The sequence below is a fragment of the Vulpes vulpes genome, chromosome 5, assembly GCF_048418805.1.
Source record: "Vulpes vulpes isolate BD-2025 chromosome 5, VulVul3, whole genome shotgun sequence".
In the NCBI taxonomy this organism is placed as follows: Eukaryota; Metazoa; Chordata; class Mammalia; order Carnivora; family Canidae; genus Vulpes; species Vulpes vulpes.
The window spans coordinates 38,354,856-38,382,683 of NC_132784.1; the positions used below are offsets into that span (position 1 = coordinate 38,354,856).

General features: G+C 39.8%; 1 protein-coding gene across 10 annotated transcripts in view; it reads left to right on the forward strand.

Annotated features, from left to right (window-relative positions):
• Positions 1-27,828, forward strand: part of RAB27B (RAB27B, member RAS oncogene family) — a 139,355-nt gene that overhangs the window by 68,783 nt on the left and 42,744 nt on the right. Inside the window, exon 1 of one of the 10 annotated variants that reach the window (XM_072757882.1) lies at positions 14,103-14,214. The exons of the other annotated variants lie outside the window; for them this stretch is intronic. The gene's annotated coding sequence lies outside the window, so the exon portion shown is untranslated. Of the gene's footprint in view, positions 1-14,102; positions 14,215-27,828 lie in introns of those variants that run through there. 10 annotated transcript variants of the gene reach the window in all.

Here is a 27,828-nt window from a genome sequence, read left to right on the forward strand (position 1 = left end):
ACTTATCATGCTAGGACTTTATCTTGCTCTCAGCATCCTTAAAATCTGGTTGGTGAGAAAATACAAACCTGAAACAGTCAGGTGTTACATGATCAATCAATTCAATGAGATCAATTCAAGAGCAGGTATGTTATCAGCTTTTTTTTTTTTTTTCAGAGAAAACTAATTGAGAAGGCAAGACTTGATTTTAAGTAATAAAAATGTATGGATAATGGGAAAATGGGGTTTTCTTACATTCTCTCAATCTGCAGGATTTAAATTAGTAAAGATGTTGGGTGTGATATTGCAGGAGGAGCAAGCAACCTGAACAAAGATATTGAAATGGAATTTGCTCAACAGACTTGGAGGAAATTGTTCTGATTGGTGTGAGGAACTTATATTAGAAATTACTAAATATGAAACATCAGATTACAGAAGTGAGGTAGGAATGCGTAGTTAGTGCTATAGGAATTAATAAATCAAATTTCGAGAAATGGCCAGACATGGTAAAAAAAAAAAACAAAAACCACACTTCTCTATTAAACTAACTGACTTCTTACATTTACCAAACTTGCAGAATCATACACTAAAAATATGAATTTTGCTGTCTCTACAACATGCTCTGAAAATATAGGAAAAATTTTTATTTAAAGACAAATATGGGTTAAAAGTAGGGATGACTGTTGACAGGAAGAAATAGAAGGAAGAACTGTTAAAATTCATTGCCTGGGATCCCTGGGTGGCGCAGCAGTTTGGCGCCTGCCTTTGGCCCAGGGTGCGATCCTGGAGACCTCGGATCGAATCCCACATCGGGCTCCTGGTGCATGGAGCCTGCTTCTCCCTCTGCCTGTGTCTCTGCCTCTCTCTCTCTCTTTGACTATCATAAAAAAAAATTAAAATTCATTGCCCTAATATATTAATCAAAAACTTTGAAATTTCAGACCTATCAAAGGAGATAATATGTGGAATATAAATACATGTCTGAGGACTATTCATGTGTAATTTCACAATGTCTTTAAGAACTACAATGGCCTCTTGAACAGAGGTAATCATCAGATTAGCTTTCAGGTTGTTTTGTTAGTTACTATCAAACTGGGATGGTTAGGTAAATAGGAAACATGAGTCATTAACACCATGTTTAAACTGTTAACAACTAGCAAAAATAATATTCAAAAAAGTAAAGAATTACATTAGCATTACTGCTCAATATCAGAAGTATTATAAATATCTTAAAAAGCAAACATAAGTAGGTTTGAGCCAGTTGGATTGGTTAGAAGATATTGAGTTCCTTCTGAAATGTTGGAGCGCTGAAATTTGGAGTGATTTATTACAGTACATTATTGCAGAAAAGCTTACTAATACAGAAGTCAAAACCAAATGTTTGGGAGCAAACATGCAAAAAAGGCTTTATATAGTTGATTATAAAATAGTTATTGTTGATTATAAAATAATTGTTCACCTCAATACATCTATTGACCACCTACCTACATGCCTAATAAGATACTATTCACTATTCAGAAATTAAGTATGAACATTATTAAACAGATTCTACATTAATTTCTTTAAAACTTGGGCTATCTTTCTTTAATGCTTTTAAAATATGTTCATATCCATTCATGTGCAGATAATAATATTTTGTGTTATACTTATTTTTAAAGCATTTTTATTTAAATTCCAGTTAATGTACACAGTGTGATATTAGTTTCAGGTGTATGATATGGTGATTCAATACTTCCACAAATCACCTGGTACTCATCACAAGTGCGTTCCTTAATCCCCATCACCTATTTAACTGATTTTTTTAAAAGCTTACAAAGTTAGTTTTTTTTTTTTTTTTTTTTTTTAAGAGAGGGAGAGGAGAAGAGGGAAAGGGGAGAGGGAGAGAAAGAATCCCAAGCAGGTTCCATGCCCAGAGTGGATCCTCAACACAGGGCTTGATCTCAGGACTCTGAGATCATGACCTGAGCTGAAATCAATAGTTGGACGCCCAACCAACTAAGCCACCCAGGTGCCCCAGGTTTTACTGTTGGTTAAGAATTAAAATAATCATAATTTTATTCTTCTAACTCCAGTTTTCAGTATTTGTATAAGTCGAAGTATGGAGAATACTGATCTGAAAATATTGAGAATAGGTAAATACCTTCAAAATATACAATAGAAGATCAAGTACTCATAGTATATACCCTACAAGTATACTTTGAGTTGAGAGGAGAGGAGTTAAATAAAGCAATAACTGCGTCTCTTTAAATGGTTGATAAAACATAGTGTTATGTTTATGTTCCTTTTTCAAGATGGCTTTATTGAACTTTAACTGAAATAAAATAAACTGCACATAATTATAATGCACTATATGATAGATACATTTTGACATGTGGCTATACTGATGAAACTACGCCCATAGTTAAGACAATGACCACATCTGTCTTCTCTAAGGCTTCCTCTTGTTCATTTGTAATCCCTTCCACATACCCTATTCTCTTTTGGTAAAATGAAACTTTCGGGTTCCATTGTAAATTCTCAGGTCTTTCATTTAGTAGGCTCCCAATAAATTTGGCTGAGCAACACTTAATTCTAGGGAGTACTGTGCTTTTTCTCACATATATACTTATCAGAAGTATCTTTCAAAATGTTTTTCAAGCATGCAACTCTATAAAGTGATTATTCTTATTATTGGCCTTTTTATATGAAAGAAGAAATAGGGGATTGGAGAGGTGATGGAATTAGTTCTGAAATTTAAACATTGGACCTCATAAAGTGTGTAGTTGCTCACTAAACACCCAACTGACTGAGCCACCAGGTGCCACATGCATTTTTTAAAAGTAGGTTCCACATCCAACATGGGGCTTGAACTTGCGACCCTGGAATCAAGAATCACATGCTCTACCAACTAAGGTAGCTAGGCACCCTGCTCATTGTGAATTTTAAGAGATGGTAGCAGAAGCAGTATTTCCCAAAGAAGTCTGACTACAGAACCCTTCATATGCACACCTGATTATTATTATTATTAATATTTCTAGATGTAGTGCTCTTTGGAAGAGAGTTTGACCTAGATGATTGCTTTTAAAATTTGAGTTTCTGTGATTCCAAACTAAGTAACAAAGACATTTTAGGAATTAATTTTGTTAATAACTTTATTATTTCTAGTGGTGTAAGATAAAATTAAGAATTTAACCTTTGGTGTAAGGAAAAAAGTATACATATATGTATATATATACACATATGTCTATCACATGTATTTATATACACACATGTGTGTATATATATACACACACACAATCATACAATAAAATGTGAAATAATGGCAAATAAGAACTAAAAACTTATGACATATTTACCACCTTCTTGATGCAAATGATAATTCTAAGTCTCAGCATGGGGAATGGAATGAATAAAGAAGCCTAGGTCCTCTGTCTTTCTCTGCAATTATGCTCTTAATTGACATAATTCAAAGAAGAAACCAGATGTCATGGCATGGAAAATGCTAATACCATGTTTTCATGCTTCTGTTGGTTGTGGCTCTTTCCTCTAGGGCCCTGTGGTCCTTGTCTATCGCTGTGGCCAGAATGTCCTTGACAGGGTTTCCTTTATTCCTCTTTATATTCCATCTGCTTCTTATTAAAGGATCTTAGCTGTGTCAGTACAAGTTTGGGCCATGTATTTCCTGGTTGTTACAAATCCGGTTTTGCCACTAATGAGTTGAGGCAAGGCTGAAGGTGCCAAGCAATAGGCAAGGCGTATCTGTGGCTTATTTATCTCCTTAAACAGTAAGAGAGAGAGTTGCCAATATTTTAACTGTGACTTAGGTTATAGTAACTACTGTGAGGGAGTCAAAGTGTCTTGCAATTTTCACTGAGAAAACACACACACATTTGTACCATTATGCCTCAAGGAGTTTCCTTAATTTGCTACTGGCAGTTTAATTATAAATCATATTTACTTGACGAGTGCGATATTTCCTGCTTTGAATCATTTTCACAAATATTTTTTCCAACTTTTAATATTGCAATTTTTTAAAAAAGCAGATTCGCTGAAATATAAAGCAGAGAATGGGCAAGAGATTCCTGTCCTTTTCCTAGAAAACTTCCTTGCTAAGGACATCAAGGTAGTGAACAGATTCCTTTATTTATTGACCCATTCAGCAAACATCAATTCTTTGGACGCCTGTAGGGATGTCAGCCACATGAAGTTTTTATAAGCAAAACAAATTATTTTAAAACCCCGTGTGTTTAACATGTAAGATCAAAGATGAAGTTATTATAAATGTCTTTTGGCAGAAGTTGAAGTAAATCCTAAGACATTTGAGTTAGAATTCTTGCTCGTCTTACTCTTTCCAGAACAGGGAAAACCCCTACTTCTATAATTTTTTTTTACCTCTATAATTTTACACATAGAGGCTTCCAAAATGATCCCTCCACTTGGAAATGCCAAAGTCTCAGCAGAGCACCCTATTTTACTGCAGATAAATGTGTTATCATGAATCCCCTGGGCATAGAGTATAAGAAGCAGAAGTGCTTTGTCTGAAACCTGGATCAAATGGGGAGCCTTGGAGGTAATTCATATATATATGGCTTAGAGCCACCTATGAAGTTTACCAAGGATATTAGAATCTATCCTTTTGATTAGTTGCATTAGTGGCAGTTGAAGTCATTGTCTGATTAAGCTTTTAAATATTCGTTGTTGTTCTTGAAGACCCATTTGCCTTCTACACAGGTCAATGTAGGGCAACAGGTAGAAATGGGATAGGAATTTCTTTCTTTATATCATTCAAGTTTTTAATAGCTAAGTGACACTAATATCTGCAATTCATTCCAAGAACAGCTGTCCCTTTGGAGATATATATATATATATCAAATATAATACATGTATTTGTGTTGCATAGTTTTAGTATCAGAAACTCAAACAGTAACCTTTCGATCACATTGACCTTTAGCCTATAGATTAAGGAAAAAATGGCAAATATGGGATGGATTTGAGACTCCTGGTGGGCCTCCTGGGAAGTAAAATTTGATTAAGCCATATGCTCTGACTCTAATCTTTGAATTGCAGTGACTTTCTTGTGATTCAGTCATTAGTGACAACTTGGAGTCAATTTTCTGTTCTGAAAAGGTTCCTGTTCCCCAATGCCAATTATCTTGGAAAATAATTGCAGGATCTTTTGAGAAAATGTAGAAAGAAAACATTCTCAATGTATTTGTAATGTTGCAGTGTCCTTCCTAGAGAGGAAGGGTGGATCTTTGAGTTAAGATAGGGCTTACCCTAGGTTGGAATTTCATCAAACTGAGAAAGCAATTATAAGGACTCTCAATCAAATCACTACATTTTATCCTGGGCATTCATGTTCACCAGCTCATCCTGTTCTAAAATTGTGCTCCTTCTTCCTTGGTGCAATCGCCCTTAGCATCCATTCCCATACATGTTTCTCATTTTTCTTTGCTTATATAATTTAGCATGTTTCACATTTCTTTTAGTTGTAAGAATGCTTTGCCCAGGTTTGATATTGTGTTGTCCCTACTTTAGGGCAAGCTAGATTAGGACCAGAGTTACAAGCCTAACCTCATTTCGTCCTGTGGTTAGAATGCTACTATTGGAATCACTCAGTGCTTTTGTATCCAGACCCTGTATGCCGCCACCACTGCCATGAGTATCTGACGCCTTTGACTTTTAGAGGGGATTCCCACCAAGACGCGCATTAGATTGGATGCCTTACACCAAGAAGATGACTAATATTTACCACATTTTATAGGCGAAGAAATGCAAGAAAATGAGAAGTTCTTATTAATTTCGTATCTTCACTGTGATCCTATGTTCTTTTGTGGGTTCCTTTGAAATGTCTCCTCTGTCAAGACTCTCACCAAATATGACAATAAAAATAGTGTATAATTCTAACAAAAGCCTATATTTTATATGACGCATACAGGGATTTTCTTCCATTCTCTCAATCTGCAGTAGTAATGAAGTCTGTAGCTAAAAATTTCACAGAACAGGAAAAGCTGAATGGTTATGGCAGCGATGCATATCTCAGGAGTGCATATTGCATGGCTATAGTACTTAGAATCTTCAAGTCATTTTGGAAATAGAACATTTAAATATATATTAGAAATATGATAAAAAATTATCATGGCTTTAGAAAGTTTTACTATACTGATGCTAAAAATAGCTATTTCATTTAATTATAATGTAAAAGTATTTATTAATACAACCTTACTATTTCTTGAAAATGTGGTTTTAAAAGGTAATCACTTAGAATGGGATTCTTTGCTATGACCAGAGCTTCATGTACTAGTTGCTATTTTTGTAAATTATCTTTTAATATCATACATGATCAGATATAAGGCACATCATTTCCCAAATCATACCTTAAAAAAAGACATGTTTATCTTATATTGGTGTCATTATAGATCTCTTATAATGGAACTTTCATGAAAGTACTTTAATTTGAGCAAAAAAAGTATTCTGGGGGGAAGAACATATTTGCCTGAAATTACATCAATCAATGTTAGTCTGGATGCTTGGAAAACTACCTGATAATTGGTCAAAAGGCTGACAAAATTTTAAGAAAGATTTAATTATTCTTGAGTGTATGACATCACAATTTGAACTATTTGCAGGTAAAAAAGTAGCCGAAGTTGTGAAGAAGAACACTGTTTTTGATAAAATGTTTGGGGAAAATGAAGAAATCACCATATATTTGCTTATACTTACACGATAGGCATATAAAACCTCTTATTTTGTAGCTCATTATGAAGCTAGCATTAAGCAAATATATGTCTACACATGTGCTTAAATAAGACTATACTTAACATCTGCACATATAATTACATATGTTAACATATGACTGTATTTACGAAGATATGTTTGTGTTGCTACATTCTTTCCTATTGTCTTAGTTCTATTAAGAAAGATTTATTTATCCTTAATCTGATATGTGAATTAAACAATTTTGTAATCATAATTATGTTCACAATTATACTTATAGCATTTTGTTGTTTTTGTTAGTAAAGGGGTCCAATACTATTTGTACACAGAAATATGACCTACCCTCTCTACTGCGGCTTCTTTGCAAGTCCAGGCTTGCATAAAGGCCGTATGAAAGCATTACTCATGAAACCATTTGGTCTTTTCCCACTCGATATTTCTTTAACACAGAAAGAAAGAATTAGACTGAGTTACAGTAATTTCCATATAAGGTCCCAGTGTGGGTTTATTTCACATTCTAAGAAACTGAGGCAAAATGGGTTAGAAGCCGGAAGTTAGGAACACACCATAGAGTAGAGGTTCTACCTGTAAGTACGTGAACAAGTCCACTTGATGCCTACAATGGGTCTTCACGTGCTATGTATTTAGAGTAACTTGCTCGTAGAAATTCACTTAAGCATATATATTTCTTGAACTTGCATCTTTAAAAGTAGTTAGCAAAACCAGCACAACCTGGGTGTCCAGTCTTGTGACTTGTAGTCATGCTGTGGGATTTCCTCAAACTGGGGAGGGGTTGATTTTTCTTTGTGATTAGACAGGCTTATACGAACTGAAGATCAGCAGAGGGTGGAGGCAAAGCCGCGCACGGCTCCTCGGCACGGCCTTCTCTGCCAACCCAGCAGAAGGGTGAGTTGGGAAACCTCTGATCTCATCAGTGTGAGCTTTGAGCTGATGGACAAGACGGCAATTTTTAAGAGTATTTGGAAGGATGAAAAACAGTGTCTTGCCCCCAAAGTTGTCAGTGGATCACATCACCAAGGACAAGAGAAGAAACCAAACATATTTATTGTTTAAAGCTTAAAATCTTCACTTTCTCCTAGAGCACTGTATATTTTTCTTTTTTCTTTTCCTAAAAGATTTTATTTATTTATTTATTCATGAGAGACACAGAGAGAGAGAGAGGCAAAGACCAGGCAGAGGGAGAAGCAGGCTCCACGCAGGGAGCCCGATGCGGGACTCGATCCCAGGACCCTGGGATCATGCCCTGAGCCAAAGAGGCACAACCACTGGGCCACCCAGGTGCCCCAAGCACCTTATATTTTTCTTTCATGTTCTTCACTTCATCCCCTGTGCCTAGCAGAGTATCAGGCACCCCTTACTTAATAAATGTTTGTTGAGTGAATAAATGACTGTGCAAACCTCTCAACTCTATCATCAGGCTGCACCCCAAATTCACTTTCTCCACTGCTAACAGGTCATTGCACAAAAATATATACATATACTTAAAAATTATAATGTTCTCTTTATTAAAATATTTTTCTTCCCTCTATATTTTAAGACTACTTCAATATTTTATCTGTGTTGAGGTAATACATCTCATAGTTTTTCTTTAAAATGGTGGTGAGGGGATCCCTGGGTGCCCCTCAGCAGCTTGGCCTCTGCCTTTGGCCCAGGGCGCAGTCCTGGAGTCCCGCGATCGAGTCCTGCGTCGGGCTCCCCGCATGGAGCCTGCTTCTCCCTCCTCCTGTGTCTCTGCCTCTCTCTCTCTCTGTCTATCATAAATAAATAAATAAATCTTAAAAAAAAATGGTGGTGAATTCCTATAAACCAGCACAGAAGTCCTCCTAAGTCCCGGCCTCAATCCCCGTGGTAAAACATTTGACTCATAATTTTCATTACACTTACATATTTCTAAATGGTTTGCTTATTCTGCTATTTCTTTACTTAGCAATTTTACTCATTGTTTATTGACTGTTATGATAGTTGAGGATGTAGTTGTCTTGCACATGTACATAGACGGTCTTTCCTTATCTCCACCCTCTACATATATTTTGGGAGGAAAGACATTTGCCTGAAATTACATCAGTCAATGTTAGTTTGGATGATTGGAAAATTACCTGATAATTGGTTAAAAGGCAGGCAAAAGAATGCAAGGAAGATTTATTATTAATAATTATTTAATTATCGCTCACATCCTAGTTTATAGTTACTCTCTTGTCAGCGTTCCCGTTATTGTGATCATATTGTGGTCACATCTCAATAAAGTGGTGTATTATCATTATGCTTCTTTTCTCCCCCTGGAGTCAGTAATGTCCTTTTTCAAATTTGTTTAGTAAACTTTGTGTCTACTGCGAGTTATTCACAAATGTCCCCAAATTATCTTTCCAACAGTCAGAAGAGTCTAACTGCTATTAACAAGCAAGCCCCCAAATCTCAGTAGCTTTATATGGTATAGGTTTATTTCTTGCTCATGTCATGGGCCAGTGTGTGGCAGCTCGGGCTTCTGTGCCACACAGTCATTCGGAGTCACACAGTTCCTTCATCTTGGGGCTCTCATGTCTTCTAAAGCCTCAGAACTCTTTTTTGAGAATTGTGTCTGGAGGAGGAGGAGGGAGAGCACGGAGGATCTCATGAGTTATTTTATGGGAATGGCCTGGAAGGAGTGTATATCCCTGCTGCCCACATCCCATTGGCTAGAACTCAATTACATGTCTCTGCCTGCAGAGGGCTAAGGAACGAAATCTATTGGGGTGCTCAGGAAAAAGAGGACGTGGACTCAGATGAGCACTTGCAGTCTCCCCCCCCCACACACATTTATCAATAATTTTTCAAATGTATATGTACATCAGATAATTATATTTTTTTCTTCCTTTTCTTGGGAACTTTCCTACTGTAATTCATCCTTTTGCTTTCCCTCCAGGCCTGCTTCACAATTGTCCCGCAGAGTTTCCTTTTATGTATTCTATGTTGGACCTGCATTTCTTGGGTCCCATCTCCTTCTCTTTCTTGATTTATAAGCTTATTTCAGAAATCCTTCTTTAAAAACAGTACAGGAAGTACATTTTTGAATCCTTGCAGGTCTGAAAATATCTTTCATCACACTTGGCTGACATTTTGTCAGGGTCTACAATGCTAGGTTCAAAATAATTTCATTTTTATTTTTATTTTTTTTAAAGATTTTTTTAATTTATTCATGAGAGACACAGAAACAGAACGAGAGGCAGAGGGAGAAGCAGGCCCCATGCAGGGAGCCCTAGTGGGATTCGATCCTGGGCCCCCAGGATCAGGCCCTGGGCTGAAGGCGGCGCTAAACCGCTGAGCCACCAGGGCTGCCCAAATAATTTCATTTGAAAAATGTGAAGTCATTTAAAGACTCTTCTGGATCCATTATTGATCTTGAGAAATCCAATGCAATTTTTATTCTTTTCCTTTGTATGTGATCTGCCTTATGTCGCTGGAAGATGTTTTATGTTCTTTGTTCCGAGGCTTATGATATTTCAGAATGGTTTATCTTTGTGTATGTAATTAATTAATTGATTTTAAAAACTCTGCGATTTTTTTGTGGAAATTTTGATCCCAAAGATTTACAGTCTTCATTTCTGGAATTGTTTTTTGCACTATTCCTTTAATTAATTTTTTTTCATCCCATTTTGGGTAGAAAGAAATCTTTTCTGGACCTCTCTGGCATTCCCATTAGTCCAGAAATTTGCTCCTTTCTCTAATTTTTAAAAATTTCCCTAGGTCTTTGTTCTATTTTCCTGAAGATTTTTTTCAACATAATCTTACCAACCTATCTGTCAAATTTAAAGAGTTTTGAGTATATTTTCAATTTTGAGAGCTTTTTTTCCCTGTCTTGCATATAAATTTCTTTTTAATTCATTTTCTACAGGAGCAGAGTAAAAATATGTGTTCATCTTGTTAAACCACAGATTACTCTAGTTTACTTTCTCCAGAAAATAAACTTCCAGTCTCCTGGAGACTGGGTTGAGCAGATGGAGGGACTTATGGTTGGTTGACTGCACGGCAGTGGAGAAGGAAGCTTTGGGTGCAAGCATTCTGTATACAGACATCTAACCAAACCTCTGTGCTCATCCCACCACCTGGCCTCCTTATCTGGTGGCGTTTCTGCCTCCTAGGCCTGAGGCTTGCAGGCAAATGCACAGAGAATCATTTTGCTTCTTATCCACAATCCCTCCTACGGGCACTCAGAGTGTAAACTCCTCTCTCCCAAGTGAATTACAAGCCTCCATCTGACCTAGTTGCTTCCAATCATCTATTGCTGTTTATTTTGTCTTTGGAGGTCTCTTCTCCTTTCTATTTATCTCTATTACTTAATAACATTTAAAAACCCATTTATTCTCAAGTTTGAGGAGTTCGGGATAGGGGGGATGAAACACATGTGGTCAATTTGCCATTTTTAACTACAAGTCTCCCATGTGCACTTATGTGTCTGTTCACTTCAGTGTTGTATTTATTGATCGATAAACCTATTGACAAATATGTCTATTTAATTCGTGCCCTAGAAACTCCAGGTACAGGAAGGTATTTATTTTTTATTATGACACATGATGCTGTCCCCCTGTTTTCACTGGGTTTGCAGGCTCTTTTATTCTGCTCCACCTCTGGTCAAAGTAGCCTACATGAGGCAGCCCAGAATCATTTCTCTTATGTTCTCCCACCACCTTCTCCTTGGGACCCCTCTTCCCACTGGGGAGGAAAAGTTCCACCAGTGTCATGTACCTGAATAGCATCACTAAGGGACATTAGTGCCTCTGAGCTTCAGAACCCACAGGCGGGACTTAAGTGGCGGGTGATTCCCAGAGTGCTGTCCCTGCAAAAGCGTACCTACGAGGCAGCTGGTACACTTATCTGGGAAAGGGTGACAAGGAGAGAAGATGATACACGTCTTTGTTAGACTCTCTCACGGCAGGAACTTTTTCTAGAAATCCTAGGCAGGAAGCACAGTATAACGACCACCCTGAGCCCTGGCTTTGGGACCAGCAACCTGAGTTCTACCTTTATGGATCATCATGATTCTGGACACCTTGTTGGGACTTTCTCAACTTCCAATTCTTCTTTCTCTAATTGGGGACAATAAAAATAATAGATGCCTTGCTTATTTCAAAGCACGTTGGTGAAAATCAAATGACCTATGGGCAAGGGCTTTAAAACTCTATACGGGAAATAGTATCTATTTGGATTAATGGAAGTGAACATGTAAACTGGGTGAAGAATACAGATTATCACTAATTAGCACAGAGAATCATTTTATGTAAAAAAAATTGTTTTGAGAATCATTTAGGTTAATGTTAATCATTTTAGGTTAATGTGCTACATACACAGTTCAGAGTTACATTCTTTCTTTTATCTCTCTCTAGGCCCAGTGACACATGCTTGTTTTATACTCAGAGATTGTTGATGGACACAAAACAGGTTTACCATAAATATAGATACCCGGTATACATATAGATACCCAGTATGCATGTAGATACCCAGTATGCATGTAGATAAGATACCCAGTGTACATGTAGGTACCCAGTGTACACGTAGATACCCAGTATACATATATTTTGAAAATCTACAACCGAAACCTCCTATACTTTCTCCTAGTCGATCAGAGTAATTTTTATTAATTAGATCTTACTTTGGGGGGCTGGAGTGGATAAGAACTACCACAATAACATGTAAAGCAACGCGTCTACAGAATTTACTGGGCTGGGCACTATTCTATGCGCTTTGCTGAAGTGAACTCATTTGCTCACAATAACCCTATAAAGGCATTTTATCATCCCCATTTTCAGGCTGAGAACCTTGAGGCACAGGAAATAGAACTACTGTATTTTTCAGTATAGTCTTGTGGGACCAAATGCTTTCTGCCGTTGCCCTTTTCTTAGCTGTTTTGCTACTGCGTGTTCACTTCTGGTTTTGCTTGGGGCTCTTCCTGCAGCTCCTGGGCCCCTAGAGCTCCGGGGGGGGGGGGGTGCCACCCCGAGCTGCCCAAAGCCCCCTGCCCACCCGACAGAAGCCCGTGGGACAATCAGAGCTGAAATAACGTCTCACTGTTGACCAGCAGGGGTTTGAAGGCGGGCACTTCCTTCCCAGGGGAATGGTCCGACTGCCCCCGTGTGCACAGCCTACCATGGGTCCCTCAATGGGGGGTGGGGGTGGGGGTCTAACCTGTGACCTCCAGGGAACCGGCCGGGATCTCCGCGGGGACAGAGGATAGTGGGCGCCGCAGGGATACTTGCCCAGCCCCGCTGCTGGCTCCCGGTCCCCCAGGTGCGACCCCCCACCTCCCTCCCTCCGGGCTGCAGCCAGTGAGGATGCTGCGGTCAGTGAGGGTGCTACGGCCAGTGAGGGTGCTGAGGCCAGTGAGGGTGCTGCGTGCTGCCTGACGTGCACCAGTGAGGGTGCTGCAGCCAGTTAGGGTGCTGCAGCCAGTTAGGGTGCTGCGGCCAGTGAGGGTGCTGCAGCCAGTTAGGGTGCTGCAGCCAGTGAGGGTGCTGCGTGCAGCCTAGCGTGCTCCAGTGAGGGTGCTGCGGCCAGTGAGGGTGCTGCGTGCAGCCTAGCGTGCACCACTGAGGGTGCTGCAGCCAGTTAGGGTGCTGCGGCCAGTGAGGGTGCTGCGGCCAGTGAGGGTGCTGCGTGCAGCCTAGCGTGCACCAGTGAGGGTGCTGCGGCCAGTGAGGGTGCTGAGGCCAGTTAGGGTGCTGCGGCCAGTGAGGGTGCTGCGTGCAGCCTAGCGTGCACCAGTGAGGGTGCTGCAGCCAGTTAGGGTGCTGCAGCCAGTGAGGGTGCTGCGTGCAGCTTAGCATGCTCCAGTGAGGGTGCTGCAGCCAGTGAGGGTGCTGAGGCCAGTGAGGGTGCTGCGTGCAGCCTAGCGTGCACCAGTGAGGGTGCTGCAGCCAGTTAGGGTGCTGCGGCCAGTGAGGGTGCTGCGTGCAGCCTAGCGTGCACCAGTGAGGGTGCTGCAGCCAGTTAGGGTGCTGCGGCCAGTGAGGGTGCTGCGTGCAGCCTAGCGTGCACCAGTGAGGGTGCTGCGGCCAGTGAGGGTGCTGAGGCCAGTTAGGGTGCTGCGGCCAGTGAGGGTGCTGCGTGCAGCCTAGTGTGCACCAGTGAGGGTGCTGCAGCCAGTTAGGGTGCTGAGGCCAGTTAGGGTGCTGCGGCCACTGAGGGTGCTGCGTGCTGCCTAACGTGCTGCCAAGCGGTGCATCCCGCAGGGCGCTGCTCGCGGGGCCCCTTCGGCTCCGCCCCCCGTCCCTCCCCCTCCCACCCCCCCCACCCCCCCCCCCCCCCCCCCGCCTTCCGGGCGCTCGCGGGAAGCGCCCGGGGTCGGCGGCAGGTGCAGCCCAGGCGCGCGCCCACGTGTCCCGGACACGCCCCCGTCACCCCGCCCTCCGGAGCGCTGTCGCCCGCGGGGCCGCCGGGCGGGCGGGGACGAGCCGCAGCCGCAGCGAGGACGGGCCGAGCCGCGTCCCCCCGCGGAGCTCAAGGGCCTGGCACGCGACCCCCGCCCTCCGCGGGGACCCTGGGCAGCCGGTGAGTCGGGCCGCGGGGCCGCGCTGCTGGGACGGGGCGGGGGGGGGGCAGGCGGGGCAGGTGCGGGCCGCCCCGGGAGACCCCGCCGCGGGTATCCAACAGCTGCTTAGGACGAACCCCCCACCCCCCCCAGAAAGGAGAAAACCCCAACAGCCACAGCAATGCCATCTCCCCTCCCCTCGCATCCCCAGGCGGCCAACATCCTTAATAGCCACAGAAATGACAACAGCGTGTGTGGACTTTCAGGGCAGGGCAAGTGCGGCGCTAGGACAGTCCTTCGCACTTTCTCGGGGCGGGCGCCACAGAGAAATCAAAAGTAATTTCTGTCTTCCAGGTGTCCTTTATTATTATTATTGTTGTTATTATTATTATTATTTTTGCTCAGTTATTTCCAAATTCTGAGCCAAGCTGGCAGCTACTGGGGTGTGGGCGTGTGTGCTCCTCCAAGTGGTCGCAGGACCTTAGCTTCCAGGAGTTTCCCCGCCCAATACAACATATTCAATCATCTGAAAAATGCCGGAGCAGGTGGCTAGCGAAGGTTGGAGGCTGTATCAGGAGGGAGAAGCTGTGTTTGGCTGAAGTCACCACACCTGTAATAATGTGCTTGCTGGCTTTTTATTTCAAGACCTAAAATTAAGGGTCTAAGGGTTCCAGTTGATTAAATGGTACATTATTAAATTAAGCCCAAATTAATAAACGTAGTTCCTGGGTTATTAGCAGCAAAATTACCATTTAACGTAACAGTAGCTATGAATTTTGATTTAGTTCTAAGCCTTAAAAATGTGTATTAGTATTTAGTTACAGTCTCCCAGATTTAGTGATATTATTAATAAGTATATATATTGATATGCATGTTTGTACAGATCTAAATTTGAGAAGTTAATAGAAAAGATGGACTTTGGCATTACAGCCTTAGACACTTAAGTTTGTTGAATCTTCAAGTTATTATAAAGTCCACGTCGTAGTATTCAGTGAGAGCCACACTTGCCTTGTGCCATTCCTCCTAAAGAGTTCGTTTTCATAGTTGTTTTTTTTTTTTTAGCACAATCCTCTACCTAGATGGGATCAATCCTTTTTTTTGTTTTGTTTTTTTGTTTGTTTGTTTGTTTGTTTGTTTTTGATCAGCCCTTTTTGAAGGCAAAAGGGGATTCTTACGGATGACCAGAACAGGGTAATCTTGACAGATAGTTTAATATTAATGAGGCTTTTCTGCTTAAGGATTATGGGCCTCTCATAAAATATTATCATCATTATTTTCAAAAGGAAAACAAAAGATTTCAGATGGAACTGGATGAGCCTGTTCTCGTAGTTGCCAAGAAGAAATAAAGGGAATGTGTCAAATATTAAGCAAATGACAACTCTCCTAGGCCGTTTCTGGAACAGGAATATTTGACCTGATAGAGAAGGGAACCCTAATAAATTGGTCTCCTCAGCTCCTCGGCACACCAGCTTATTCTAAAATTATCTGCTGGTGTCTGAGTTGCTTTTGGTTTAGTTAACTGCTTTTTTTTTTTTTTTCCTAGAAAAGTGGAAGTCAGCCAAAACCTCAGGTAGTCCAGAAGAGAAATCTGTTCTTTTCCCACCCTCACTCTGGGAAGTTTCAGGTTAGGCTTTTGGTCTTTCAGATCAGTAGAGCATGACACATAGGCCAACTATTCACATAAAGCTCAGCTCACAATTAATCCAGTTTCTTGAGTTGATTCATCAAGGTAGCTTAACCAATAGTTCAGCTCTTGAGCAAGAAATTGCAGTGTCAAGATGCAAGAAAACAATTACAGTAAAAACAGACAGGACAAACCAGGTGTTTCCCGTGAAGCGTAGGTCACTTTCTAGAGCTGGTGGCTAAAGGAGAATGATTCTTTACTCATTATTAGGTGTACACAGGGCTGAAGTTTATTATACAGTAGTAGGAAGCAGCAACATCGCTAAGCATAATAAAAGCCTACTGCAAACCCCATAAATGGAGTTGTATTACTTAATTTGTTTCACACAGTCATTATTCATGCTCTCCAAATATTAACCTTCTCTCATAGGCCTTTCCTTGAATGAAGGAAATTTGCCTAGTCTTCAGTAATGAGAGTAAAACTCTGTTTAATGCATAATCAAAAAAATCTTTAGCAAGTTGTCTTTTTTTAAAGATTTTGTTTATTTATTCTTGAGAGACACAGAGAGAGGCAGAGACATAGGCAGAGGGAGAAGCAGGCTCTTCACGGGGAGTCTGATGTGGGACTCAATCCGAGGACCCCGGGATCATGACCTGAGCCAAAGGCAGACGCTCAACCACTAAGCCACCCAGGTGCCCAAATAAATTGTCTTTTTAAGTAAACAACTGCTTCATGTATTAAGAAAAGTTATTTAAGTTTCTTGTTCATTTATTCAATAAATATTTATTAGTGTCAAACACTATTCTGGGGTTTATGTGGACAGAATTGGACAAAACAAAAAACAGACAAAAATCTCTGGCCCCATGCAGGCTTGCCTTTCACCGCAGAGAGAGAGAGTCAACAAGATACGTGCAAGGGGAATCTATAATACATTAGAGATAAATGCTGGGAGAGAATCTAAGGCAGAAGATGCACGCAGAGAGTGTAGGCAGCCTGGCCCAGCGAGTGTTGAAATTTTAAATCAGGTGCCTGAGAAGATGAACTTTGAATATTGGTCTGAAGGAGGTCAGAGAGTGAGCCATGTGGTTATGAGGAGGAAGAGTTTTCCACATTGAAAGGATAACAAGCAGGGGTTTGCCTGGCATCTTCCAGGAACCAAAGAAGCCTGCACACCTGGAGAGGGGCTGGGTTAGCAAGAGATGGGGGACGGGTGATAATGGAGCCAGATCACTGAGGGCTTTGAAAGTCCTAAAAAACATGCTGACTTTTGATTTTTATTCTGAACGAGGTGAGAAGACAGTGTGATTTAGATATTGCCTATTGAAAATTTGTTCAACAGATACTAAGCATACCCCGAGTCTTGGTATCCTTCTAAGCCAGTGGATAATAGAGGTTAATAGCATGGAAATTAAATTCTAGCTTAGAAAAATAGACATCTAAGTCAAAATACAAACTAGCAATTACACAAATTTCAATGATATGTATTTTTTTAATTTAGGGACTTTGGGGGGCTCAGCAGTTGAGCGCCTTGCCTTCAGCCTGGGGCATGATCCTGGAGTCTCGGGATCCAGTCCCGTGTCAGGCTCCCTGCATGGAGCCTGCTTCTCCCTCTGCCTATGTCTCTGCCTCTCTCTCTGTGTCTCTCATGAATAAATAAGATAAAATCTTAAAAAATAAATAAAAAAAAAAAATTAATTATGAAATAATGAGAATGACCTGGGAAGGGCAGAAGAATGCTGTATGATTCAGAGGAAAAACCCCAGAGAGGGCCATCTTCCTAAATGATCACGCTGCCCTCCTTAACAAGAATGTAGCATAGGCTGAGCAGAGAAGAGATACCAGGCAGGGGCGAGGCCAGCAGATGACAGTGGCGTAGATCGTGGTTGGAACAGTGGTCGTGGAGAGAAAGATTCGGGATAGATTCAGGACCTGTTTGAAGGCAGAGCTGGCAGGACTTGCTGACAAACCAAATAAGGAGGTGGGTTGAAGAAAAGGAAGAACCAAAATGATCACTGGGTTTTGTTTTTTTAAATTATATTTCTTTTTTTTTTTTTAATTTTTTATTTATTTATGATAGTCACACACAGAGAGAGAGAGGCAGAGACACAGGCAGAGGGAGAAGCAGGCTCCATGCACCGGGAGCCCGATGTGGGATTCGATCCCGGGTCTCCAGGATCGCGCCCTGGGCCAAAGGCAGGTGCCAAACCGCTGCGCCACCCAGGGATCCCGATCACTGGGTTTTGTATGGAGATACAAGACACCTGGTGAAGCTCTCTCCTAAGGTGGATAAAGCTAAGAGAAAAAACAAAATTGGAAGGTAAATGCAGAATTCATTTTCAGCCTCTTGAGGTATGTGTAGGTATCCATGTGGAGATGTCAAATCCAGGCTTTTGGTTACAGAGTTTGGGGAAGAAGTCATAGATACACATAGAAACTAGGAGATACAGAGTCCATGGATGCTCTTGGTCTTGAGGGTATCACCGAAGGACCGCATTCTGGCTTGTTCTAACATCAAGGAAACTTGCAGAGGAGCCAGTAAAAAACTCCCCTCTCCCCCAGAAAAGAGTGTCATCATGGAGCCCAAGCCAGAAAGTGTTCCCAGAGAAAGGGAATGGTGACTTGTGTCAGATGTTGTGAAGATGCAGAGTGAGAGGAGGACCAGGAAGTGATCATTGCTTGTGGCAACTTGGAATCATTGGCAACTTTGACAGAAGACAGAATTCTTAAAAACAAGGAATTCAGATAAACTAACTTTAACAAATGCTGGAAAAAGCATTTCACGTAATCCCCAAAGAGAGACCACTAGAGAAATTCATGGGGCTACATAGAGGTTCTAGTAAAATCAATTTTAAAAACTGGCTTGTAGAACAGATGAACAAAGGGACACATAATTAGAAATACCTACAAAGGTGTTGTGAGCTGTCAAGACAGTATGAAGAGGATTACAACCCAGAGTGGGCTGAACCCAGAGAGCCAAAGATTCCTCTAGCATTGTTTAAAGCAAAGCAGTGAATAAGGATGTTAACGGATGTGAGTGAAAGTAGAATTACTTAGTTTCTATTGTGCTTCCCTCTTCTCTCTACAAAAAAGAAAATTGTGTTCCAAACTGGGAAGGAATTGACAACAACTGAAAGAAAAGTAAAATTATAGGAAGTTGAGAAGTTATTGTGACCATAAGTAACTACTTTAAATGGGAAAGAATAATGTTGGGATTGGTCAAGAAGACCTGTCTGAGGAAACTGTTTCGGTTGAGACTGAAGGGTCTGGGTGCCAGTCTGGTGGACAGTTAGGGGAGAACGAACATTTGAGACAGAGCCAAAGCACGTGCTGAGATCTCCACCCAGGAAAGAGCTTGGTGCATTCAGTGAGCTTTAGAGGGTTCCGGAGAAGGCAGGGGTTGGAGAGGGGCACCAGGTGAGGCTGGAAAGACCGCTCAGGGAGTCATCGCAGGGACTGGATAAAACCAAAGAAGACCAAGGAATGCGCCATTCTCAGAATTATTTGTTGTAGACGTGGCCTGTACTGGGACATTGAACCGAATGACCTTTATTATCCTTGTTATCTTACCCTTGATCTGATCCCTTGTATCTGGGGATAAGAGCATTCCTAGATAGATGTGAAGGGGAGATGAAAAGTGGAGTAAGCACCGGTGTGTGTTGTCCTCCGATGGGGAAAGCTGCCCCAACCCCCATGCTTGGTCTCCTCTGCAGACGTGGAGAAGGCCTGGTGTGCATCTGCTTCCTGTATGAACTGGGAGGAAGTCTTTGACTTCTATGACTTATATGTGGTTTTCTCTGTAAAGCGACTGTATGATAATGACAGTTGTTGCAAAGATGGATTTCCCTTGAATCACAAATGTTCTTTCTAATTCCCAGCAGTGTCTCTAATCAAGTGTGGTCTTCACGGCTCTGAATTCTTGTGGTTGTTCACTCTCTCAAAGTACCCTTTGACATTTAAAATAAACCCATGCATGACGCCCAGGAAACCAGAGGTTCCTTTCCTATCAGTTCCTGGAAGGTGTTGAATTAGACTGATTTTAGTAAATAAAGACTTGAAGTCTGGTGCATTCAGTCTCAAGTAGTAATGTCATTTAAATATCCACAGGCGAGGATTGTCTTGGCTGCATGAGAACAGAAGTAATTCAAAAGAAAAAAGAAATGAGTGGGAAATATCAGGAAGGGAGACAGAACATAAAGACTCCTAACTCTGGGAAATGAACTAGGGGTGGTGGAAGGGTAGGAGGGCGGGGGGTGGGGGTGAATGGGTGATGGGCACTGAGGGAGGCACTTGACAGGATGAGCACTGGGTGTTATTCTGTATGTTGGTAAATTGAACACCAATAAAAAATTAATTTATTAAAAAAAGGAAACAATTCAAATTCCTAAATGTTGACTGTACCCTTAAAAAAAGATGCCATGTTTGTGTCATAATATTTTATAAACATTTTTGTTTGTCTTATTTTTCAGGAACTATGTTTTTTAAAAATGTGTAGAAATTGGAATAGGAGGATTAAGGAAATAGTCTTTTAATTAGTCTTTTTCCAATCAGTCTTTTTTTTTTATAGAAAACCTGTTATTGTGCATGATAACTTGATCTAGAAGCTGAAAACGAGAACTCAGAGAATTATTGACACCCTTTGGTGAGCACAGATTCTACCCAGAAAGCATAAACTTTAGAGAAAATGGCATTAGTTATGTCAAAGTTGACAATGGATTTTATTGCAATAAAAGATCAGCTCACCATATTAAAACAGATACTAGCAATTTAACTTCTGGCATAGTTTTTGCGTATTTGAATTTTTTTATTGAAAAAAGGTCATAAGGCGCCTATGATGTGTCAGTGGCATATATGGTATTTTGGTTATAAAAGATGAATAAGACAATTCTTGCTCTTGAAGAACATAGAGTCTGGTACGTGAAAGAGATCCGTGAACAGATAGTTTTACTGTGACCGAGCAAGGTTTAAGTTAGTGGTTTCAATGCAGTATTGTGATAATAAACAGGTAGATACACTGAAAGGGGTTAAAACTAGAGAGCTCAGTTAGGAATAGGAAATAAAATCTGAAGTGAGCTCAGTGATTGTAAGGTTGGAGAAGTGGAGTCAGATTAGAGAAATAACAAGAATGGCGTTGACTAGCTATTGGGAGAAAGAAGGGAATTTTATAAAGTCCCAATTGCTGGTTTTAAGGAAGCAGTAGAACGAATGAAAAGTGGTCCCCAAAATTCAAATTAATCATAAAAAAACGTGAACCACGTTGGGGGAGAAAGACCTATGACATATGAGGCACCTGTGCTCATTCAGTTGGATATATTCAGGGAAATGGCTTCTGGAGTCTGAACCTCCTAGAAGAGGTCAGGCCAATGACAGCCACGGAGATATGCTGGCCAAATCCGTAAAACCAAGTGCCGTACTTCTCTTCTCAGGGAGAAGTAGTAGCCGTAACACAGGACTCCTGATTTTCTTCTTTTTCTGTAAGCACTGATGTGCTTTGGCTAAAAAAGACATTTCAGTTCTGAGAAGAGGGGAAATTGAAGATTATATCTAATTATAGGTATATATTCATCATCATTATTATTGTCATTATTGTTAAATTGATAGAATATGTTAAAAATGTCTTTAGCTCTTAGTTTATGAATATGACATCATTTATCCCTTTTTGTGGGCAGTCACTTCAAGTAGCCCTTCCCTTTCTCTAGAATTCCTTTCTTTACAATTGTTCTGTATTCTCTCTCGGCAGCCCCTTGTGAAAAATGACGGGCACCTCAGTTAGGAATATGTTCCAGTACCAGAGAATGGAAAACCTAACAGATTCCCAAAGGGAATGAAGTCTATTTATTTGAGCTTAATTAATAATTAGTACCATGCCGTAAGAACTGATACCCAGCCAGTGTCCATTTAAAAACCAGTTCCCTCCCATTTTCTTCAGTAGCTTTGTTCTAGCTCTGCTATGACGGACTTTATGACACTTTTAATCTCAAGATCTACTTACCAAAATATAAAAGGTATCTTGAGGTTCTAAGACTTAAAGACTAATTCTCTAGTACTGATTACTCTTGCAATATCCAACAAAACTTAGAATATTGTCAAATGTAAATATATGTCAAGTGATTGACCCCATTTAGGGAGACTTCTTCTCTTTCTCCGACCTCCTCTTTCCCATCCCATTTTCATCCCCATGATAATAATGCTTTCTGGTTCACTGCTTGAAAAAAGTCTGGGGAATATTTTATTGCACTTAAAAATATTCTTTATACAATCATTTGACTGCCTCTCACTCTCCATTTCAAGTATTTCTGATTATTAGTAACTAGTTTGAGAACATTCTGCATGCCCACTTGTCCGGTTGAGGTGTTCTCTCTGTACCTTCTGGATTCCTGGTGTGTAAAGCATTCTTTGTTATGGATACATCATTTCTGACATCTTGTTCTGCACGAATGTGTTTTTTATAAAAGCTGTCACTTACGATGGACTTTTGTAGATCACTATCAATTATGATTCTTTGATCTCATTGTCAAGGGTGAAAATTTGCATTAATAACAAGTCCTTGGTTAAAGACGGACAGCAGTCACCATCATTTCCAGCTTTGAAATATTACCTCCAAAAAAAAAGAAAAGAAAAGAAATATTACCACCAAAAGAATGCATTCACTTAATGCATCAGTTTTCAAATCTCTGTTACTGTGTAAGAAAATAAAAAGCTTGATCATTTTCATTTTAGTGGGCACAGTTTTGCAAATTCTACTTTTTCTTGCTACTGCTTTCTATTTGGGGTAAATTTTTTACATATATCTTCTTGAGATTTCAGGCATTTATACAATATATTTGCAAAGATGAAAAAGATGAAAGAAGGTTAAACAAACATGCCTCACGTGTCTTCCAGCCATAATCTTTATGAGTTTAGTTTCTTTTAGCACGATTGCCAAAATCAGCCCAGGAATGACTTAAAGGGAAAATTGAACTGAATGATGTGGGTGACATTGAGGTCTTTTCCAAACCACAGGATCTTGAGAAAAGGGCATACAAAGGCAGAAGTAAAGGGTTTTTTTTTTTTTTTTTTTTTTTTTTTTTTTTTTTTTATCTATTTAAGGTTTTTCTTTTGGCTTGGTATACTCTCTTGCACTCCCAGATATTGGGAGCAGATATCAAATCCAGCACTAATTAAGGAAAGTAAGGAGTAGACTAGATCTTGAATATTTCTTTTTATTTTTATCTTTATTCAATTCTGTTTAATATACAGTATTATAGTAGTTTCAGGTGTACAATATAATGATTCAAATATTCTATACATTTCTCAGTGCTCATCAAGATCAGTGTACACTTAATTCCCTTTATATCACCCATGCCCCCACCAACCTCCCCTCTGGCAACCATCAGTTTTGTCTCTATACTTAAGATTCTGGTTTTTGGTTTGTCTCTTTTTTTCTTTGTTCTTTAGGTTTTTTTTCCCCTTAAATTCTACATATGAATGAAATCATATGGTATTTGTCTTTTTCTGACTGACTTATTTCACTTAGCTTTATAGCCTCTAGGTCCATCCATATTTGCTGCAAATGGCAAGATTTCATTCTTTTTCTTTTTATTTTTTTTAGATTTTTTTAAAAAAATTATTTATTCATGAGACACACAGAGGCAGAGATATAGGGGGAGGGAGAAGAGAAGCAGACTCCCTGTGAGGAGTCTGATGTGGAACTCGATCCCAGGACCCTGGGATCACAACCTGGGCCAAAGGCAGATGCTCAATCACTAAACCACTCAGGTGCCCTGAGTAATCCTCCACTGTATATATAGACTGCACTTTTTTATCCATTCATCAGTGATGAACACTGGGTTGCTTCCATATCTTTTTGATTCTTTTAAGCAGCAAAAATCACTTTATTCCCATTACTTTGAAATTACCTTACTTCACTGGATCTGAAATGAGTTGAGACTAGCATTTACCAGGAGAATAAAAAAATAAAATAAAATAAGAGGAGAATAAAGACATTTATGATAATCATTCCATTGTTGAGTTTCCAGAAGTACATTTACACTATAGCAGTGGTGTCTATGAGTAAATTCATAAAATTCTTAAGACTAGTTGCTTCTGTTCTGAAGCTGTATTAAGAAAGAAATGAAATATTCTTTTTATAGACATTTTTAGAAAGATGATATATCCTCTCCTACATAATTGGAAATAAGTAAGCCTCTGATAAGGCCAGGCATTCCCTATGGCCCCTAAATTCTTTCCTGGACAAAAAGTTTTATTACATTGTCTATTTTGTCACGGAGGTAAAATTGTCTCCTTGAGTTTTTTTTTTTTTTTTCTTTGACATTCATTGAAAGTGGAGCAAAGAACTTCCTTTTTAGTACATGTCAAGGGAAACTCATTCTTTGTCAGAACTTTCTCAGAGCCTATCTTTCTCTCTTTTGATATTTTGTTTCTTCCAAGGTGGGAAATTAATGGCTTATTGACCATTTTTTTTTTAGATTTTGTTTATTTATTCATGAGAGACACAGAGACACAGGAAGAGGGAGAAGCAGTCTCCATGCAGGGAGCCCGACCTGGGACTTGATTCCGGGTCTCCAGGAGCAGACCTGGGCTGAAGGCAGGCGCTAAACTGCTGAGCCACCCGGGCTGCCAGTCTTTCTAATGAGTTAATTTCTGCTACAGTATCAATGACCAAAAGCAGCTAATTTACTTAATGTAGCCCCGGTGTAGCCACCCAGGCTGCCAGTCTTTCTAATGAGTTAATTTCTGCTACAGTATCAATGACCAAAAGCAGCTAATTTACTTAATGTAGCAAAAATCCAAAGGCACATATCACGTTAGAAATTGCAATTGTGCAAATAGAATTGTAGGGGAACAATTTGGGGCAAATAAAAAGAACTTCATAAATAGAAGCTAATGTGGTCCATGTGTTGGTGATACTATGGCCTGAAAATCCTAGAGCAGCTACCATATAGAATCTTCCATCATTAAGGGCAGATCCTGGGTTAGATAAGTGTTCAAATCCCTAGTTCTGAAAATACTGTCAAATCCCTTTGTAGACAAGGCCATTGGTGTCCTTCTGTAGAGTCTCTTAAGTCAATCCTCAGGAAGAGAATTGGCCCTGGGATAGAGTTTGAGGCTTGCTCACCATTATTGCCCATAACCCTTGACTATGTATTCTTGACAGTAAGTTCTCCATTTCCTGTCTCTTGGGTCAACATTACAAATATGTGTAAGTAGACTTAGGTGGTAAGCTGGCAGACACTGTGGTTAGTCTGCAGACTGAAGTAATTGTATTTGATTAACCAGCCTAAGCATTTTTTCCATCAGGAATAGTAGCATTTTTCTGAGCCAACCTCAGCCAACAGCTGGTATAAGAGATGAGCTTAAAAACGGCTGCGTAATCTCCAAACAGGTCTAGGCCCACAAGTGCACACTAAATGGCCAACCTTTTAGATACATGACACCAAAGATCTCTTGGTTGATTGCATCTAGGTAATTTTAGAGTAATCTTTAAAACCATGACTGCCCTCTGTGTTGTTACCTTCAGAAATAGACACCAGTATACTATTCAGTCCAATGTCTAACCTGTCGGTCTAGGAAAGCCTATGTATTACAGAAAATAAAATGGTCCAGAATTGAGGATTTAAACAATTCATAGAAATCATAAAGATAACAGTTTGACTCTCCTTAGAGATAAAAATATACCTTATTGATTATGGTAAGTAAAACAGAGTCCCACATTTGCCACGTTAACATATTTGGAAGTGTTGTTAAGCAACAACAGGGTAGGTCAAGTGTCTGATGATAGCAGAAGGCTGCTATGTAAGAAATAGCCCAAAGTAAACTAATTAGTTCATCATGGGAAAATTTGGACCTGGTTTTCTATCTGTGCTTGGCTTATCTCCAAATGATAATTTCAAGTCAGTGAAATTTAGAAAACTGACATGGAAGTAGTTGACCTACTTGTTTGTAAGGAGGGTTATGTAAGCAGTCTTCTATTTATCCCACCATAAGAAAAACCTAGGTCAGATAACTACAGGAATTTTTTAGAAGGATTTTATGGAATTTAAAAAAAATTTTATCTTTTGCAAAACTACTAGAATACTTCATCAAATGCACTGAATTCATTTCCAGTCTCTTCAAATACATGAGGTTTTAAACTATTTTTCAGAAAAAGAGTTCTGTAAAGCTTCATGTTTGAACAGAAATTTAGATAGATATTTTGAACTAATTTTTAAGCATAATGTGATTTATCAGGACAGTCTGAAGTCCATTAAAGCTTAGATGATAATACCAAGAAAGACAAAGAAAATAACCAGTGGGAGCATATAAACAGGATAGGTAGAAAACCTTTTTACCATGGTGTGGGTCAAAGCAGAAATCAAAACATTGATTACAATGTAGTTTAAGAAATTTATTGCTGGTAAGTTTTATCTTTTACTTTTAAGAGAAAAATGCCTATTTAAAAATATTCTTAGTCTGGGGAGTTAGTTGCAACCATTTTACTTTTTTTTTTTTTTTTTTTTTTTTTTTTTTATGATAGTCACAGAGAGAGAGAGAGAGAGGCAGAGACACAGGCAGAGGGAGAAGCAGGCTCCATGCACCGGGAGCCTGATGTGGGATTCGATCCCGGGTCTCCAGGATCGCGCCCTGGGCCAAAGGCAGGCGCCAAACCGCTGCGCCACCCAGGGATCCCCCATTTTACTTTAGATTTGCTAGTTTCAGACAAAAATATCTGTTGTAAGTATCTTCAGTTTATGCATTTGTAGCTTTTTCGCATTTGTATTCTTTTTTAATAATAAAGACTGTAAAGCTCTACAAAGTTAATCACTGTCCTTCAAATTTGCTTATACCACTTGTCACTGGGTGTTGTGTCAGCAAGGAGCATAGTCTGACCAGGGTTTGTGCTACAACTTTTTTTGAAGATTGAGGCTCAGAAAGGCATTAAAATAAATTAGCACCATGTACAATGTTTAAATATTTAATAAATATTTTATATTTTAACCTTTGATTTTCCTATTTAGAATTTAATGTATTTAATATTTGTATTTAATATATTTACATATTTTATATTTATTATTTATTAAAGCTTTGTGGTAATAGTGTACCTATAATTTTAGAGTTTTTTAAAGATTTTATTTATTTATTCATGAGAGACACACAGAGAGAGACAGAGACATAGGCAGAGGGAGAAGCAGGCTTCCTGTGGGGAACCTGATGAGGGACTTTATCCCAGGACGCTGGGATCACAACCTGAGCCAAAGGCAGATGCTCAACCACTGAGCCACCCAGGTGCCCCTAATTTTAGGTTTTTAATAAAATTTATTATTATTTTTTTTGTTTTAGTAGTGCTAAGCTACCCTGTAATAAGAAGGTGCTTCTGATAGGAGAACTTGAGCTTGAAGTGGTTTTATAAAAATAGCATCAAGGATGTATTCAAATGCATCTCTCCCGTTTCCTCTCCTGGCTCCCCAGGACTAGGGGCACTGGAGCTGTTGGACAACTAGTGTGGCACCTGCTGATTAGTAAGAGTAAAGGAACATTTAAGCCACATTGGTCTGTGTCTGCTGTGTATAAGCCGGGCCAGGGGACCAGTGTGAAACTATTACATAGTAACACAGAGCAAACTGGTTTATTTGGAAATCAGACATATCTTAAACTTCAGTTCAGTCTGTTTGATTCCAACATGTTAAAATGTCTTATGGTAACAGGAGGATTATCTCTATTCTTCTGAAGTATCAATGTAAATGATGAAGTCTTTGAAAAATTTCTTCATATTTTATAAACTTTGGCCAAACTGGAGTGATACGTTTTTCTTCCATTTCAGATAATCAAGATTAAAATAATTCTAAAAATCATGAATATGAGTACAATCATCCCTCATATGCTAGAATTTGTGTGTCAATGGCTCCTTCAGATAGGTTCAGAATCACAGGCCAACTGAAGGACAGGAAGTGCAAGCACCTCAGAACTCGAAGGAAAGCCATTCCTTAACCATGAGATGGTTTCAGTGTCATAGTAATCAGGGTGGAGTCTGAAA